Source organism: Octopus sinensis, linkage group LG14 (assembly GCF_006345805.1).
Source record: "Octopus sinensis linkage group LG14, ASM634580v1, whole genome shotgun sequence".
In the NCBI taxonomy this organism is placed as follows: domain Eukaryota; kingdom Metazoa; phylum Mollusca; class Cephalopoda; order Octopoda; family Octopodidae; genus Octopus; species Octopus sinensis.
In genome coordinates, this window is record NC_043010.1 from 33,571,577 (window position 1) to 33,588,683 (window position 17,107).

Consider the following 17,107-nt stretch of genomic DNA (forward strand, 5'->3'; position numbering starts at 1 on the left):
TGCCCAAGGTGCCATGCAGTGGAACTGAACCCAGAACCATGTGGTTGGTAAGTAAGCTACTTACCACACAGCCACTCCTATGGCTAGGAGGCAACTGTTAGAATGGCATTGTAGGGTGGGTGTGAGAAGCCAGATCTGGCCACTTTGAGCATAAAACAGGTAGATAATGTATGATTAATTCAAAACAATGTGAATAAATAAGCATTACATTTGACAGAATAACCTGAATGCTAAAGGGTTAATCACCCAACACACCCACCCACTCCAAAACCTTTCTTGTCTTGTGTCTGTTTTAGACAGTGATAATGAAGTTTAGCATTGAAAACAATCCTGAAGGATTGCAATTATGGTTTATTTTTGATGTGTGCAGTGATATGTCATGCTGTTTAAAGGAAGATAAGATTTGCATGGCCTCACTGAAATGTGGTATCATCTGCATAGATGTGTCTGTTGGAAGTGACAGCACATAGGTTACAGATGTATAGGTATTGGGGAGATATTGGAGATATCCAATCACTGGGACATACCAGACTTGATATAGTGAGTGGGTCAGAGAGATCTCCATTAGCATATGATGGCTATGACGCAATCTGACAGAAACCTACCAATCCAAGAGAGCAGAGGGGAACCCAGGCTGGCAATTTGTGTGCCACAGTTGAAAGATTTATTGATACCAAGGAATAACAACAACAACACTGCTTTTATCAAATTTGCCAATGTTATGTTTTAATACAGCATTATCAATTTACTTGAATGCCAACTAACCAAAAATGGAGTGAATATGTGAGCAATATATACTCAAAAATATACGCTGATTAAAGCAGAACCCAAAAATCCATGTGCAACACAAAGCAGTGTGCAAATTAGAACTATTAGTTGTACAAATTAACAAAATACAAATACAAAAGTCACCAAACTCAGTTCGATACCTACTCAGAACTGAAATAGAGCAACATAACAGCCAAGAACAAGAGTTTGCTGGTGAATGACATCAGAGAGTAGTGTGGTTTATGAAAGCCATAAGCAAGGAAAGGGATTCAGTGTGTTGGAGAAGGTTACTCTCAATGGCTGTCTTCTATAACTTTTGAGTTATTAGAAGTAGTGAGTGTGGTAAGATAATAGTTAGCAGAATCCAATGATTTACTATTCTTGAGAATGAGCAGGGCAGGAAAATTAACCATTGAGCAAAATAAGTATACACATAATGCATCAAGAGAGGTGGGGTGTTTGTGTACAAAAATAGTAAATGGTTCATGGCACAAAAGAAACTCGCTAAAATAATATTCAAAGTGGTTTATGTGATTGGAAATATAATTTTAAAGTGTTTGTGGTGTCATAGTGAGGATCTGATCAAAACCTTCGCAATTACAAAAAGTTAAAAACTTTTCAAATATAAATGATTTGGAAGTATACAAAAGTAACCATTATTTTCCATCTTGCTGCAAGTTTTGTTTCATTTTGAAAAATTTTTTTAAAATTATCTTATGGTTTATTATTGTTTATATTTTGAATTATATATAGGGGAGGAGGGCACCAAAATCTTTTAAGTGCTAAGGGCCTATATGGGTTTTAATCTGGCTTTAGGAATGAAGCACACTGTAGCAAGTTTCAAAGATTGGGATATATCTCTGTTGAAAAAGACAGAGGTTGAAGAGTTTGCTGAGGACAAGGTTCACTGTGCTTTATATTTATGTAATCAAGGTAACATTATTGGAGTCTATGACCCTGTTGGTTTTGTGTAAGTAAAAGTACTTTCACACTTGTTAGGGAGTATATGGGGCTGAGACTGGAGTGAAAGGGGATAATTTTGGAGGGGACTTAGAATACACCAAATATTTTTAACAATTTTTGAATACTATTCTTTATAATTTTTAATTATAAAAATACAATGGAATTTTTTTAAACAGTGAATGGTTATGACAGTCCACCTTAGTAAAATAGGAATCAAAGCAGTCTACAAAAAATGGTTGAGAAACAATGATGTAGGGGATGGAACTAATTGATGTAGAGAGTTGATAGTTGATGTGTATTTGTCAGTTTGTTTGTGTGCGTATAATCTTGACTTTTTATATATCTAGGAATCCATCATCCAATGTATTTTTTGTTTTTTTGTTATGCTTAAGAAGGCAGGTTGTGATTTGAGGAAGATCAGTCTGTTATTTTTAGTAAGTTGGGTTGACTCCAGTACATTTCACTATTGTGAGGTATTAGTTCCCGCAGTGTATGTGTCACTGTGTGTTTGTGTTTGTGTATTTTGTGGCATGTGTATATGCTGTGTTTGTGTTACTGTGTGTGCAAGTGTGTGTATCTTGTGGCATGTGTATGTGCAGTGTTGTGTCATTTTATGTGTATGTGTGTGTAGTCTGCATGTAGTTGTACAATACCTCTGTTGTCATGTTTTCAGTGTGTGTGTGAAAGAGAGAGAGAGAGGGACCATCGCATTTCCTCTTCACTGTCGGATTTGTCCCATTGTATCTAAATAGTTGTCTAATGTTGATAGTTGTGTACTCTAAGGATGACACCCTCAGGTTAAAGGTCAACTGTTAAATGCTTCATGCACTCAGAACACATCCTGCATGTATAGAAGAAGGCTTGTGTCTGTAGGTGTCTGTGTGAGAATGTGTGTGCGTATGTGCATAGGTCTTCTTGAATTGTAATTTAGATGTTTCCAAAACCCTGTTGACCCTACAATGGCATCCACACATGAGTGTCTACCCCCCCCCCCACTGAATATGTTTCCACATAACTTCCAGAAAGAATGGATATTTTTTAATGAAAATTTTGTACTGGTACACTTCAGATGTGTAGATTACAATTATATTGGAACTTGTGGGCGGTGTGCTGGCAGAAACGTTAGCAGGCCAGGCGAAATGCGTAGCCATATTTCGTCTGTCATTACTTTCCGAGTTCAAATTCCGCCAAGGTCGACTTTGCCTTTCATCCTTTCGGGGTCGATAAATTAAGTACCAGTTACGCACTGGGGTCAATGTAATCGACTTAATCCCTTTGTCTGTCCTTGTTTAGCCCCTTGTCGGTAGTAAAGAAATATATATTGGAACCTCTTGGTGAAAAACTTTTTCCAAGGGTGAGGTAAGGAGTTTCAGGAAATTCACACAAGTCCTCATAACTTTTAGAAAAAATGGGTAATTTTTTAATGAAATTTTCTAAAAATACCTTTATATTGGAATTTAATATGAAAAAAAAAGGAAAAAAAAAACATCTAGTGGGCCCATACACATAAAGGCTTTTTAGTGGGTTGATGCTCGGCTGCAATTTCATTGAAAAATATTTTTTCCTATAAGCTCCAAGGTCCTATAAGTCCAAGGTCACTCTTGATCTAGCAGATCAATGATAAAAGATTGTTTTGGTAGTGATATCCATGTTTTAGGTTGTTTTTTTTTTCCTCCTTCCAAGTATAGTATATGTAGAACAAAATTACTCAATATGTCCTTCCTCTTTTGATAAGATTCTGGTATGTGGAAAGAGATTTATCTACTATTTGTAGCAGATCGTGGAACCACAAAGGGACTATCGCATGGCCTTGCTTTTTTTTAATACCTAATAAATAAAGGAGGATGAGAGAAATTACTTATGTCCTTTGTTGACTCTTCTAAACTTGAAAAATTGATATAGTTAATGACCTGTCTGTATCTTTTTTCAGTCATAAGACTGCAGTTATTCTGGGGCACCACCTTGAGGTTGGTATCCACATATAAAAACATAGGTAGGTAGGAAACTATGAGCTGTGGGGTTGGGGTCTCATGTCCAGTCTGGATGGTTGCAACAGTGTCATCTCTACTAGCCACTAAAAAAAAAAAAAAAAAAAAAAAAAAACGACATTAAAACCCTTTTGTTACCTTATTCCTATTGAAACACACTGTCTTCGTTTCAATTAATTTTGAAAATAATGAAGAGTTTTGTAAAATACATTAGAATAGCTTAATCATTTTTAAGCTTATGTTTGGAACAGAAATTAGAATTAAATTTTGATTAAAGTTTTTAATTTAGATGATTTTGCAACAGGGGGTTTGTATCATAGAACCAGGAGCAGTCTTGAGCAGGTTCATACCAAAAGGGTTAAGCAGATAAATATTCCCCTGGATTGTATGGCTCTCTCCAAAAGATTTTCCCTACAAACAGCTCCAACATGATCAACTGAGGCAATACAGAACAAAAAGATTCTCCCTCACTGCCCAAAAGAGTTTATTTTGTTAATCTTCAATTTTCATTAGCTGATAACATTGTGAACATCACTGGACAAAGTGCTCAGTGATATTTTTTCCAGTTACAATATTATATTCTGTACATTATTTACATTATTTATATTTGACGGATATTTGTCCTCATCTTGTTTGTTGTTAACACAACGTTTCAGCTGATATACCCTACAGCCTTCATCAGGTGTCTTGGAGAAATTTTGAACCTGGGTTCTCATTCCTAAGGTATTTTTTGATGTTGTTATTATTATTATTATTAAGGTCACTGCCTGGAATCGAACTCGGAATTTTGGGGTTAGTAGCCCGCGCTCTTAACCACTACGCCATATGCCCGTGGGCAAGTTGAGGACAGATATCCGTCAAATATAAAAAATGTAAATAATGTAAATAATGTACATAATTCCTCATCTCTTAAATATAGAACTATACTATATTCTGTGTTTGAATGTTGCAGATGTTTGGTTTTGTCTTTTGTATTTCAGGAGCTCGATAAAATAAGTACCAGTTGGGTACCAGGGGCGGTGTAATCAACTTCCCCTCCCCTTAATATTACTAGCCTTGTGCCAGATTTAGAAAGAATTTTTCTTTGTTTCTTTTTTAAAACAAGTTTTGCTGTCCCTTTCACTTTTGCTTTTATTTCTGTCTTGTCTTTCTTTACCTCTCTTTCTCATGTTTCTCTCTCATATTTTCACTTACATTTTTTTTTCTCACTGTTCCTTTTTGTTCTTTTTTCCTCTCCCATCATTCTTACCTCCACCCTTATTTCTTATCCCTATTTGCTCCACTTCCTCTTCTCTCATTCTCTCACTTTATGTTTCACATTATTTCCTCCTACCTGTTCTTTTTCTGGTCATGGTTAGGTACCGGCCAAGAAGCGGGACTTTCATATAATTCTCTGTATCCGTCCTCTCTCCAAAATGTGTAGCCTCTTTGCAACACGTTAGCATTCAGATTACTTTGTCAAATGTAATGCTTATTTATACACATTCATCATCATCATCATCATCATCATCATCATCACCACCACCACCACCACCACCACCATCATCGTTTAACATCTGTTCTCCATGCTGGCATGGTTTGGATAGTTTGATATGGAGCTGGCTAGCAGGGAGTTGTCCAGATTTCAACTCTGTCTGTTGTGGCATGGTTTCTATGGCTGGATGCTCTTCCTAATGCCAACCACTTAACAGATTGATTTAATCATGTATTATCTTGTAGCTATGAGATTTCAGTGATGTGACTGTATATTTTTTGAATGTCCATTATAGGGTAGGTGTGAGAGGCCAAATCTGGCCAGTTGGAACACAAAACAGGTAGAATATTTTGACCAGATATGACCAGTTGAAATACTAAAGGATTAAACCAGTGTTTCTCAAGCATTTTTTAAACTTATGGATCCCTTGGACCCCCATAGCCATTTGATCTTTAAAAACTACTTTCATAGAAACTTCCTTCAAAATTCATATTTTGTTTTCCACACATGAACTTTTATGTAGGTTGAATTATGTAAAATGTTAGAGAAAGAAAACCTAGTTGTATGCAATACATACATCTAAAGCAAACATTTTTCAGGGGTCTTTAAAATACTATTGTGGATCCCCAGTTTATTATTTTGTTACTTTGACCACCACAAATCTTACTGGGATCAGTTAAGAACCATTGGGTTAAACATACCACTATATTGCAGATGTAGAATTAGCAATAAGACTACTAATTAAACTAACTTAACCATTTTTTTTCTCTTTCAGAATTCTACAGAAATGACCATAATTGGGAAGTAAGTGACTGAGATTTATGAGAAAAACAGCAGAGACCATGAAAATATTTATTGGCCTAGGAGGGACTATACAATGACAATAATTTGTGAAAGAAGTCTCCATCTGGGCCACAATTTAACAGTATTTTAATACAAGTAAGTGTAGTGTTTTGCATGTCTTTTCTGTTTTATTCCTTTTGTCTGTTGAAATACGCTACCTTTGGTTTTGAAAATAATGAAGAATTTAGTAAAATAACTTTGTCCTTATTAAGTTGGTGTTTCATACAATCCTTATCATTATTATCGTCATCATTATTTTAAAGTCCACTTTTCCATGTTTGCATAAGTCGGATAGAGTTTATTGAGCCAGATTTTCTATAGCCAGATGCCCTTGTCACCTCTTTCCAAGCAAAGTAATATTTTCCCAAAGCCAGACGTGTTCTTGCAGAATATTGGAAATTAATGATACTGCTTGTATGACATTGACTTTCATTTACAACTGTCACACGATCCCAAGGCAAGGAGACATAAAGACACACACACACACACATACAATGGGCTTCTTTCAGCTTCCATCTACACATTTATGTGTAGATGGAAACTGGAGTTATAGCAGAACAACTTGCCCAATGTGCCATGCAGTGGGACTAAACCTAGAACCATGTGGTTGGAAAGCAAACTTCTTACCACACAGCCACGCATATACATATTTAACATGAAGTTTTGATGAAAGGTTTTCAACTTTGATCTCTTTAAAACAGGTTGTTTTTATCAGAGAACCAGGGGTGGTATCAAAAAGTTTTAATTCTAATTTACTCTTTCACATACATTTACTGCTTCTAGCCAGTTGAGTGTGACCAGCCAGTGTTAAAAATTAAATTTATAAAAAGAATGTAAATGGATTTGTCATACACGAAAAACTGTGGTTGATGATTAGGGCTTCCAGCCATTGAAACCATGTCTTGCTTAATTGAGCAATTTGTGGACCCCAATTCTAAGGCTATCAGAGGTAATTCAAACCATCATGACCCCTTGTATCGATGCCAACATGCAAAGCAGATGTATACTGATAGTGATGATGAGGACTAGAGAGGAACACATAGGAAGAAGTGATGAAGGCTGATCTCATTTTGTCAGCCCCAAAAGGATTGAAAAGCAAAATGAACCTTGGTGGGATTTGAACTGGGAATGTTAAAGACAGGCTAAATGCTGTTGAGCATTTTGCCACAGCGTGCTAACATTTCTACTAGCTCACCATCTTGTGTATTTTCTATATTAACGTGAGTATATATTACACACACACACACACACACACACACACACTCATTATTTACATATATTCTGGCAGCTGCCAGTGTTGGTTTTGATGATCCAATAATGAATAATGATAGCTTTTGAGAGATGAGCAAGGAGGGGAAAAGGTTGTGGGTGTGTCTGAAAACCGTGACCATTATTATTAATTCTGTGTTCCAATCTAGGTCTATCTCACTCTACCATCTTTTTAGATTCTCAATGATTGCTGTGTTTAGTTTGTGTTTTTTTTTGGGGGGGGGGTATTTTTACAAACCACCACCATCACTACTATCACCATCACAACAATGAAAGCAATAAAAAAAAACTAACTTTTTTTTCTGTTCTATTTGACAATAATTTTTTTCATTGTTTGACGCCTCTACCACTACCACCATCACAACAGTAATTCTTTCTTTTTTTTCTTTCTCTGTTTGACAACCACAACCACCAGCACCACTACCATCTCCATTACCATCACAATTGATACAACACTAGTTCTTGTTCCTCACCTCCTCCAAATAACAACAATCACACCACCACCACCACCACTACCACATCAGCCATCACCTCCACATAAACCACCACCACCCCATCAACAATATCACTAATTATATATATATACTCACACACATATTACATACACACACACACACACACACACATATTACATACACACACATATTACATACACACACACACACATATTACATACACACACACACACACATACAACTCATATTTACCTACATTTCACAAAGTCTGTCTGTCTGTCTATCTCCCCCACTCTCTCTTTCTTTCCATCCCCCGTCCCTCTTCTCCCTTCTAGCTTTATTGAATTAAAACTAATTCATTACCATAATCAAATTGTTGCTTAATTAGCTCTTAATTTGATATTTACATTTCTACAACTTGTCTTCATGGCAACCATCAGAGAGAGAGAGAGAGAGAGAGAGAGGGGAGAACAGACAGACAGTCAGACAGTTGAGTCATGAAGATACTTTAATCTTTTAATTTAGTATATTGTTCCTTTTTTTCCTTGTTTGGTCTCAGCCTTTTTCCTTCTTTTTTTTTAATGAAGCTTGTTAATTTAAGACACGTGTGCTATATAGTTTTACAATTTTTTCACCCCCCCCTTTAATCTGATTGCATGGTATTACTATTGTTGTTGTTGTTGTTTTTGTTATTTCCCTTGTCATCATTATCACTATCTTTGCCATTTAGCAACAAAGCTTAACATACAAATGTAATTTTACCTTTATTGTATTTATGTTATGTAGCCCCAGGCCAGGTTTGATAAAACAGGCCAGTGATCAAAATGATCAAAGGGTTTTTCCGGCTATGACCCTTATTTATTTATTTATTTATTTATTGACAGTCTTGGTGTATTTAAGATTGCATTATTTAATGTCCCTTTAAGACAAGCAAGCTGGCAGAATCATTATTCGCATGCCAAATAAAATGCTCAGTAGCCTTTTGCTCATCATTACGTTCTGAGTTCAAATTTCACCAAGGGCAAATTTACCTTTCATTCTTTTGGGACAAAATAAATACCAGTTCTGCACTGGGGTCAATATAACTGACTGGCTCCCTTCCCCAAAAATTTCAGACTTTGTGTCTATTATAGAAACGATTATTAAATGTCCCTGTGTGTGTATGTGTGTGTTTGAAATGCAAAATTGAAGGGCAGTTCAATTGCTTTTTCAACACAATTTGAATGAGTGTCTTAAATCTCTATCATTTTATATACTGATAATAAATATAAAAATTATGAATTGAAAATTTAAGAAAATTTAATTACTTAAGCCCTCCTCCCCCTATTTAGTTTTTCTCCAGAGCTTATTTGTGTTCTATTGTCCATGCACACCAATATTCTTTTCTACTCTAAGCACAAGACCTGAAATTTTCTTGGGAGTGGGGCGGGGAGTCAATTAGAACAACTCCAGTATGCAACTGGTACTTAATTTATTGACCCCCAAAAGGATGAAAGGCAAAGTTGACCTCGGCAGAATTTGAACTCAGAATGTAAAGACAGACGAAATACCGCTAAGCATTTCGCCCGGCGTGCTAACGTTTCTTATTTCTTTATTGCCCACAAGGGGCTAAACATAGAGGGGACAAACAAGGACAGACAAAGGGATTAAGTCAATTATATCGACCCCAGTGTGTAACTGGTACTTAATTTATTGACCCCAAAAGGATGAAAGGCAAAGTCGACCTCGGCGGAATTTGAACTCAGAGCTTAACGGGCAGATGAAATACTGCTAAGCATTTCACCCGGCATGCTAACATTTTTGCTATCTCACCACCTTCATTCACATTAACATTAAATGTCTAATGGAGTATGCCTGCCCCATTTATCTTCAGCCTTTGCATGTCGTCCACATTCAGTGCCCATGATGCATCACACTTTGTACACAAGTAACATACAATGTGGTGAGAGAGAGAGAGAGAGAGAGAGAGAGAGAATCTCTGTTGACAACAGGGATAATAGTTCCCTGAACTCTTTCTACCACTTATTTTGGGTACTAATCTTTCAGAACACTTACTCCTACAGCTAAGCAAACCACCAAGATAATAGAAGTTATCTTATTCTTGGGCGCCTTCTGTACATTCGAAAGAATTCATTTCATGACAACTTTTACTACAAAATTCTTATTCTCTGTCAGCCTGCACATGATTTTACTACATTCCTTGTGCACGGACATTTTATAGTAAGTACACCATAAAGAATTCCTGCCTGTTCCTTTTCTGCATAATCAAGCATGTCAGCATACCAACTAGGAGTAGACCCTACCCTCTCCCATTAACCTTTGTTTTGTTAGGTTTATTTTAGGGTGTTTCTTTTCTTGGTTTTGCTTCTCGATTTGGAATTTCTTTTCTAAATCTTAAATGGATTCAACTATGAGGACTAGGTTCTTGGAGAACCAAGCCCTGATTTGCACCTACCTACACACTAAATTCCTTGTTGAATTCATAAATTTGTTAACTCTCACCTTGCTTATAATGTCTCAATACACAATTTGCAATATTCTTGCAAACCATTCATATGAAGCTAGTTTCCTTAATGACCGCCAAATTATAAAACATGGTATCTTGTGAAAGGCTTTCTCCAGGTCAACAAAAGTCAGCTAAAGTTCTTGCTCTTAGCTAAGAACATCATCATCACTATCATCATTTAATGTCCTTCTTCGATATTGGCATGGGTTGGATGGTTTGACAGGAGCCTGCACCAGACTTTTGTGTCTGTTTTAGCAGGGTTTTTATGGCTGGATGCCCTTCTTAACACCAACCCCCCAGCAGAGTGAAATGAGTACTTTTTACTTGGCACAAGCACAGGCAATGTCAGTTTTGGCATGGGTTTTACAGCTGGATGCCCTTTCAAATGTTAATCACTTTACAGTGTGAACTGGATGCTTTTTTACATGGCATCAGCACTGGCAGGGTCACCAAGTAACTTGCAAGACAAAAGATCCTTTGAAAGGGGTGAGGGCATTTGAGGAGGTGATTTTGTGTCAGATGATAAAATGTTATGAAAATGATGAAAGTGAGACAGAGAAACAGAAACAGGTGTCTTGCTGTGGAAGAGGTCCATGGTTATCTAACCAGAGAGAGAGGGAAATTGATCAGGAATGAGGACAGAAACAGGTGTGCGGTTGTAAAGGAGATACATGGTTACCCAGCCAGAAGGAAAAGCAGGAGGAAAGAGAAGAGAGAGAGAGAGAGAGAGAGTGGGAGAGAACAGGAGAGAGATGGTAGCAAAGTGCCAGGCATACTCAAAGGGACAGGGATCAGAATATAAATGGGATGGTCGAATAAAAGGAGAGATAGATGGGGACAAGTGCCAGGGCATACCCTTGAGGTACAGAGGTAATGATATAAGTGGCAGGACATTGCCAAAGAAGCATGAGTAGAGAGTGGGGGAAGAGAATGCAGTGAGTGATGAAAACCTGGGTATATAGAGGGGTGGGGGCTACTGGATAGCAATGATACAGTGAACAGGGCTGTGAGGACAGGTTTGGAGAGTGAGAGGTAAGCATAGTGTATGAAAGAAGATGTAAGGAAGAGAAGAGATGTAATTTGGTTTGTTGGAGTAGGATGTGTGAAAAGTTTTCTTGTTACGTGTGGGTGGAACACACAACATTTCTAGAACTCTATTTTGCTGACGTGGGTGGTTCTTCTCAAGGACCTCATATCACCAGACTTCTCAGTCCATTGCCATTTCCTCCGTGAGGTCCAATATCCTGAGATTGGTCCTTACCACGTCATTCCATGTCTTCCTGAGTCTTCCTCTTCCATTGGTACCATCAACTTTCCGTGATCGGCACTTCTTTATTCAGCTGTCTTCATTCATACGCATCACATGTCCAAACCAACATGGTCTTCTCCCTTGCATACTGCATTTTATTCCTTTTATGCCCAACTTTTCTCTCAATACTTTTGCACTTTGTCATACAAGCATACTGAGGTTGCACATCCAACAGAGCATACTGCCTTCATTTCTCTCCAGTCTACACGTCTTCTGCGTAATTGTCAGCCTAGGTAGAGAGCATCAGTGGTACTATGTCCTGGCACAAACCCAAACTACATCTCATCTAAGCTAATTCTCTTCCTAATTAGTTTTGGTATAACTTGTTCTGTTACTTTTATAACTCATTCCATTAAGGTGATGTCTTTGTTGTTGCTGTTTTTTTTTTCTAGAGCATTTCCTTTACCATTGTAATACTTGACGATGATACTGTTACACTAATTATTGGATATGACTTCTCCCTGTACTCATTGATTGACTATACAAATGACTAGCATATGTCCTATTTCGCCTGATATTTTCAACAGCTCAGCAACTACCCTTGATAGCGCAGTTGCCCTCCCTTCATTCACATCTGTAATCTTACTTTTGATTGGGTAACTGGTCCCTCTATATAGCTGCTACTTACCTCCTTTCAAAGTAACATTTCCATGCTTCTTCTTGACATCAGTAGAGTGAATGTGCTGCAGTCATTTCATACGCACTTTTCCTCGACAACATCTTGGTCTGCACTAACATCTCCTTTGTGGTTCCAAACCCCTCGCACCTCTGATTCTCTCCTCACAAAATATTGGAAAACCTCTCATATTCAACTTCCCTGTGTTTTACCTAACATATAGCTCCTCTTCTTGTTACCTCATATTCCATTCTCTCAACTTTATTCCAATCCTTCCCTGGGACTGTCTTTGAACTTTTATGGCTCTGACTACAGTACCACTTCATTACCACATCATCTTCACTCTGGTTGGAACATTGCTCCATTCCACAGATCTGTTCTATGTCACTGAACAGTTTGTCTCATAGCAACCACCAGCTGCCCAATATATCATTAAGTTTCTATCTCCTCTTTATTGGCATATAGGTGCGTGGCTATGTGGTTGAGACATTTGCTTCCCAACCAATAGGTTTGAGTTCAGTCCCACTGCATGGTGCTTTGTGCAAGTTTGTTCTTCTATAATCCTGTGCTAACCAAATCCTTGCAAGTGGATTTGGTATGTGGAAACTGAAAGAAGCCCATCATGTGTTGCATGTGTGTGTGTGTGATTGCGTGTGTACCGATAGAATAAGTACTAGGCTTAAAAAATAAATAAGTACTGGGATCAAGTCCTTTCACTAAAAATTCTTCAAGGTGGTGTCCAGCATGGCCGTATTCTAATGACTGAAACAAGTAAAAGGTAATATATATATATATATATATATATATATATATATATATATATATATATATATATATATATATATATATATATATATAAAGGTAGGGCATTTCCAGGGAAGTGTTCAACCGAAGTTCTGGGCTATCAACACCGTCAGATTCCAAATCATCATCATCATCGTTTAACGTCCGCTTACCATGCTCTAATACTAAAATTCACCAAGTGTAGAAAATCCTGGTTTTATGGTAATAAAACCGTTGTGTGGGTGTAGTGAAGAGTAAACTAATAATCCATATAACATTAAGACAAAGAAATCTTTTTTAATGATTCAAAAAGATGTGTTAAGGGATTTCTTTACATAAGAGCACCTCCGAGACATTAGACTTGGCAATGGCACCCCAGTCTCATGCCATTCACTACAACACCTGTCTGTGTTTGGATTGTCTTTGCACAGGGGCCATCTGGACTCCTGCCTTTGTGAACAGGAATTAATCTTCTCTCTTCACTCCTACCCACTTTCTCTCTTCATTGATACACCCCTCCACCACCACACACCCCACTCCCACTTACCCCACACCTCCACTCCAAACCACCATATCACACCACTCTGTGATATGCCACTCTGCACCACTCCACTTCACACACACTAGCACTGGCCACTTCCCAGCACCCACGCCACACACCATCATCCTCACACCCACACACCATCATCTACACACCTGCACATTACAGATGCATGCACACACACATTCTCACATACATGCACCCTTGTTTTAGGATCACCAATACTTTATCATCTCCCCGTCTTTCTATCTCTTCTGTCAAACCTTTTTTCCCCAACCGAAGGGTATGCTTGATCGCTAAATCCACATGTTCTTTTATCCTCTCTCTGTTCATTTTCTCTTATTTCTTTCAGTTTAAGAGCATATGCTCGAAATGTAAAAGACTTTCTCACTTTCCCAAGCATCAAACTAATACACCTACTTGTTGTTCATATACCTGTCCGTATCTTGTTTTTCTGTAAATTTCAAATTTACATATATATATAATATCATTAAAATTAATAATAATATCTTTGAAAATATTATCAAGGTCATCCAAACTGGTAAAATTCCAAATGAACATCTGAAAAAATTTGGCAATTAATTTCTCAAAATTCTGCAAAAGGATTATTGGATTTACCTGTCATGCATGAGGATTTACCTGGGATCTGTATTCTATTAACATATATTATTTACTGATATCTCATTGTTGAACATTTAACCAAATTTTTCTAACACTACCAGGATTTTTTAAGTCCCTTTTTTCTTTTAGCTATATATGTTGTGTGTGTGTGTGGTGTGTGTGTGTATATATGTATGTGTATGTGTGTGTATATGTATATGTATGTATGATATATATATATCTATGTATATGCATATGTATATATATATATATATATATATATATATCAACAATTGAGGGTAAAATTAATTAGTTATTAATCAATTTCACCAAAGTAGTGTTCAGTATGTAAAAGGACCATTTAAGGCGAATTCAAAATGTTACATTATATAATTAGGGCTTAGTAAAATAAATTACTTTGCCACATACTGAACTTTCTAGAAATAGCAGCCAAAAAGTTTTTTAGCCATTTCCACTACTTTAAGAAAATTTCTCTCAGATAATGTTTACTCAAAAATAACTCACGAAGATATGGAGGTAAAAACAATGAAATATCAGAAGTACAAAGATCATTTGAGAACGTCAACGTTTCTAGATTAGCCAAATAAAACTCAGCATTTCCTTCGTCAGCTCAACATTTCTTAATTTTGGATTTGAAAGCACTAAAAGAATGAACATACCCCTCAGACGAACACGCTCAGACTGCCAGTACTAGCAAATTCAAAATGTACGAGCGAAGATTCATGTTCTCTCCCCTTCCACCCAGGTGAGTTATCTAGTAAACATATATTTTAACGGTGAGAACCGAAGCAATAGAATAGAGAGAAAGGAATTATATTTATTTGGCTAATCTAGAAACGTTGACGTTCTCAAATGGTCTTTGTACTTGTGATATTTCATTGTTTTTACCTCCATATCTTCGTGAGTTATTTTTGAGTAAACATTATCTGAGAGAAATTTTCTTAAAGTAGTGGAAATGTATGTATATATTTATATATTTATATATATCTATATGTACGTATATATATGTATGTGTGTGTATATGTATGTATATTTATATGTATATGTGTGTGTGTATCTATATATCTGTATATATATGTGTGTGGGTGTGTGTATGTCTATGTAAATATATATGAAGACCAAGAAGAAATCTTTCTAAACAAAATATTTTATCAAGTTACTGTTTGAAATCACCTAAGAGAACACATCTACACTGAGAGATACACCTAAACTAGATGTTCAGAATCCCACCCATGAGGGATTGATTGGCGCTAGATGGGTTGAAACAATTGTAGTAATCAATAAAGAATCTTGTATCTTCCATCTTCTGTCTCTCTCATTAGTTAAATATGCATGCCATGCCTCTATATAAAAAATTTCACATGTTGATCAATCTGAGACTACCACAGATGTCATATATGATTGAACCTGGAACCACATGGCTGGAAAACAAACTTCTTAACCATATGACCACATATTTTTTCTTTTTTGTGTGGTTTATTACGTTATCACTTACTGTGACCCACCCCACTCCACTCCATACCGCCACCACCATCACCACTGCATCGTGTTGTTGTTTCTGTGATGTCATCCCCCACCCAACTTCATCCCACCTTACTCGCACCCACCTCACCCCACCCTTATCCACCACCTCCCCCTTTTTTAGTAGAAAAAGAAAAGAAAAAACATTATCATTATCATAAATCCATTTAATATGGAATACAAAGGAAACAATCTTTTTCATGTCTCCCCCCACCTCTACCTGCCACCAGACCACCCCACCCCCACCCCATAATTTTTACCCTCCCTAATTTATTAACCATTGAACAATAGAACAGTTACCTTGGCACCACTGCCACCGCCCTCACACATATCTCCTCATACACCCATTCTCCTCCCCCTCTCTCTCTCTTTGCCATGAAGCCATTTAGAAAGTTCTTTTTGTTGTATTTATTAAGACTTAGGTGATATTATAACTAAATAATAGTTTGTCATTATTCATCATCATCAACACCACCGCCCGATCTGCTTATGCATAATGTATATTTTGTTGTCATAGTATGTTGCTTTCTGGTTTTGTTTCGTTATATTTAGAAGAAAAAAAAACAACAGTAAATGGTAAATATAATTGTTTGTGTGTGTATCTGTGCACACATGCACATGTTTGTGTGCATGTCTGTGTAGAGAAAGAAAAGTGCCATAATTTCTATTGAAACACTCGCAAGAACATTACACAGATAACGTATACACATACATACATATATGTGTGTGTGTGTGTAAATATATATATATATATATATGCATGTATGTATATATATATATGTATATATATATATGGAAGATTTGTATGTGTATACAAACAAGTGTGTCTATACATGTGTGGATGCATTATTTGTACATTTTTATTTATATATATACTTGCAGCTGTGGGTATACATCAATGCATACAATGTATGTGTGTCTAATACACACGTACATATGCACACATATGTCAGTTATGTGAGATAAGTATGTGCATTTGTAAATATAAATGTTAACAACAAACGTGTGTGTGTGTGTGTTCTACATGTATGTATGGTGTTAGTTCATTTCGCTGATGGCAGTTGATATAGAGCCTGAAACTTCTAAGGACTGTCAAACCATTTCTGCATGAAATATTCATTCTGTGAATCTTCACAGATCTACTTGTATGTATATGTATATGTGTATGCATACATACATATTGTATGTATATGTATATAAAAGCTCTATTGTACTTTTATATACATATGGAATATATTATGCATTATGCTACTCTTTATCAGCAGGTGAGCACTGCCTGTACCTTGGCATGCTGCAATGTGGATTGTGTTTAGTATGAGAAATGACTCAATATTCAATACACATTAAATACCTCCGAAAGTCTTAATTTTTAAGGAGTTTTCCATAAAATATAATATACCAGTCAGTAGAAATGTAAAAATGTGAATGCTTCACTCTCAAACACTTTCAC

At 36.6% G+C, this 17,107-nt stretch overlaps 1 protein-coding gene across 16 annotated transcripts in view; it reads left to right on the forward strand.

The window, feature by feature from the left end:
• Nucleotides 1-17,107, forward strand: part of LOC115218961 (mothers against decapentaplegic homolog 4) — a 253,163-nt gene that overhangs the window by 97,879 nt on the left and 138,177 nt on the right. For all 16 annotated transcript variants that reach the window (XM_036508856.1, XM_036508850.1, XM_036508852.1 and 13 more), the window contains one exon: nt 5,969-6,132. The gene's annotated coding sequence lies outside the window, so the exon portion shown is untranslated. The remainder of the gene's footprint in view (nt 1-5,968; nt 6,133-17,107) is intronic.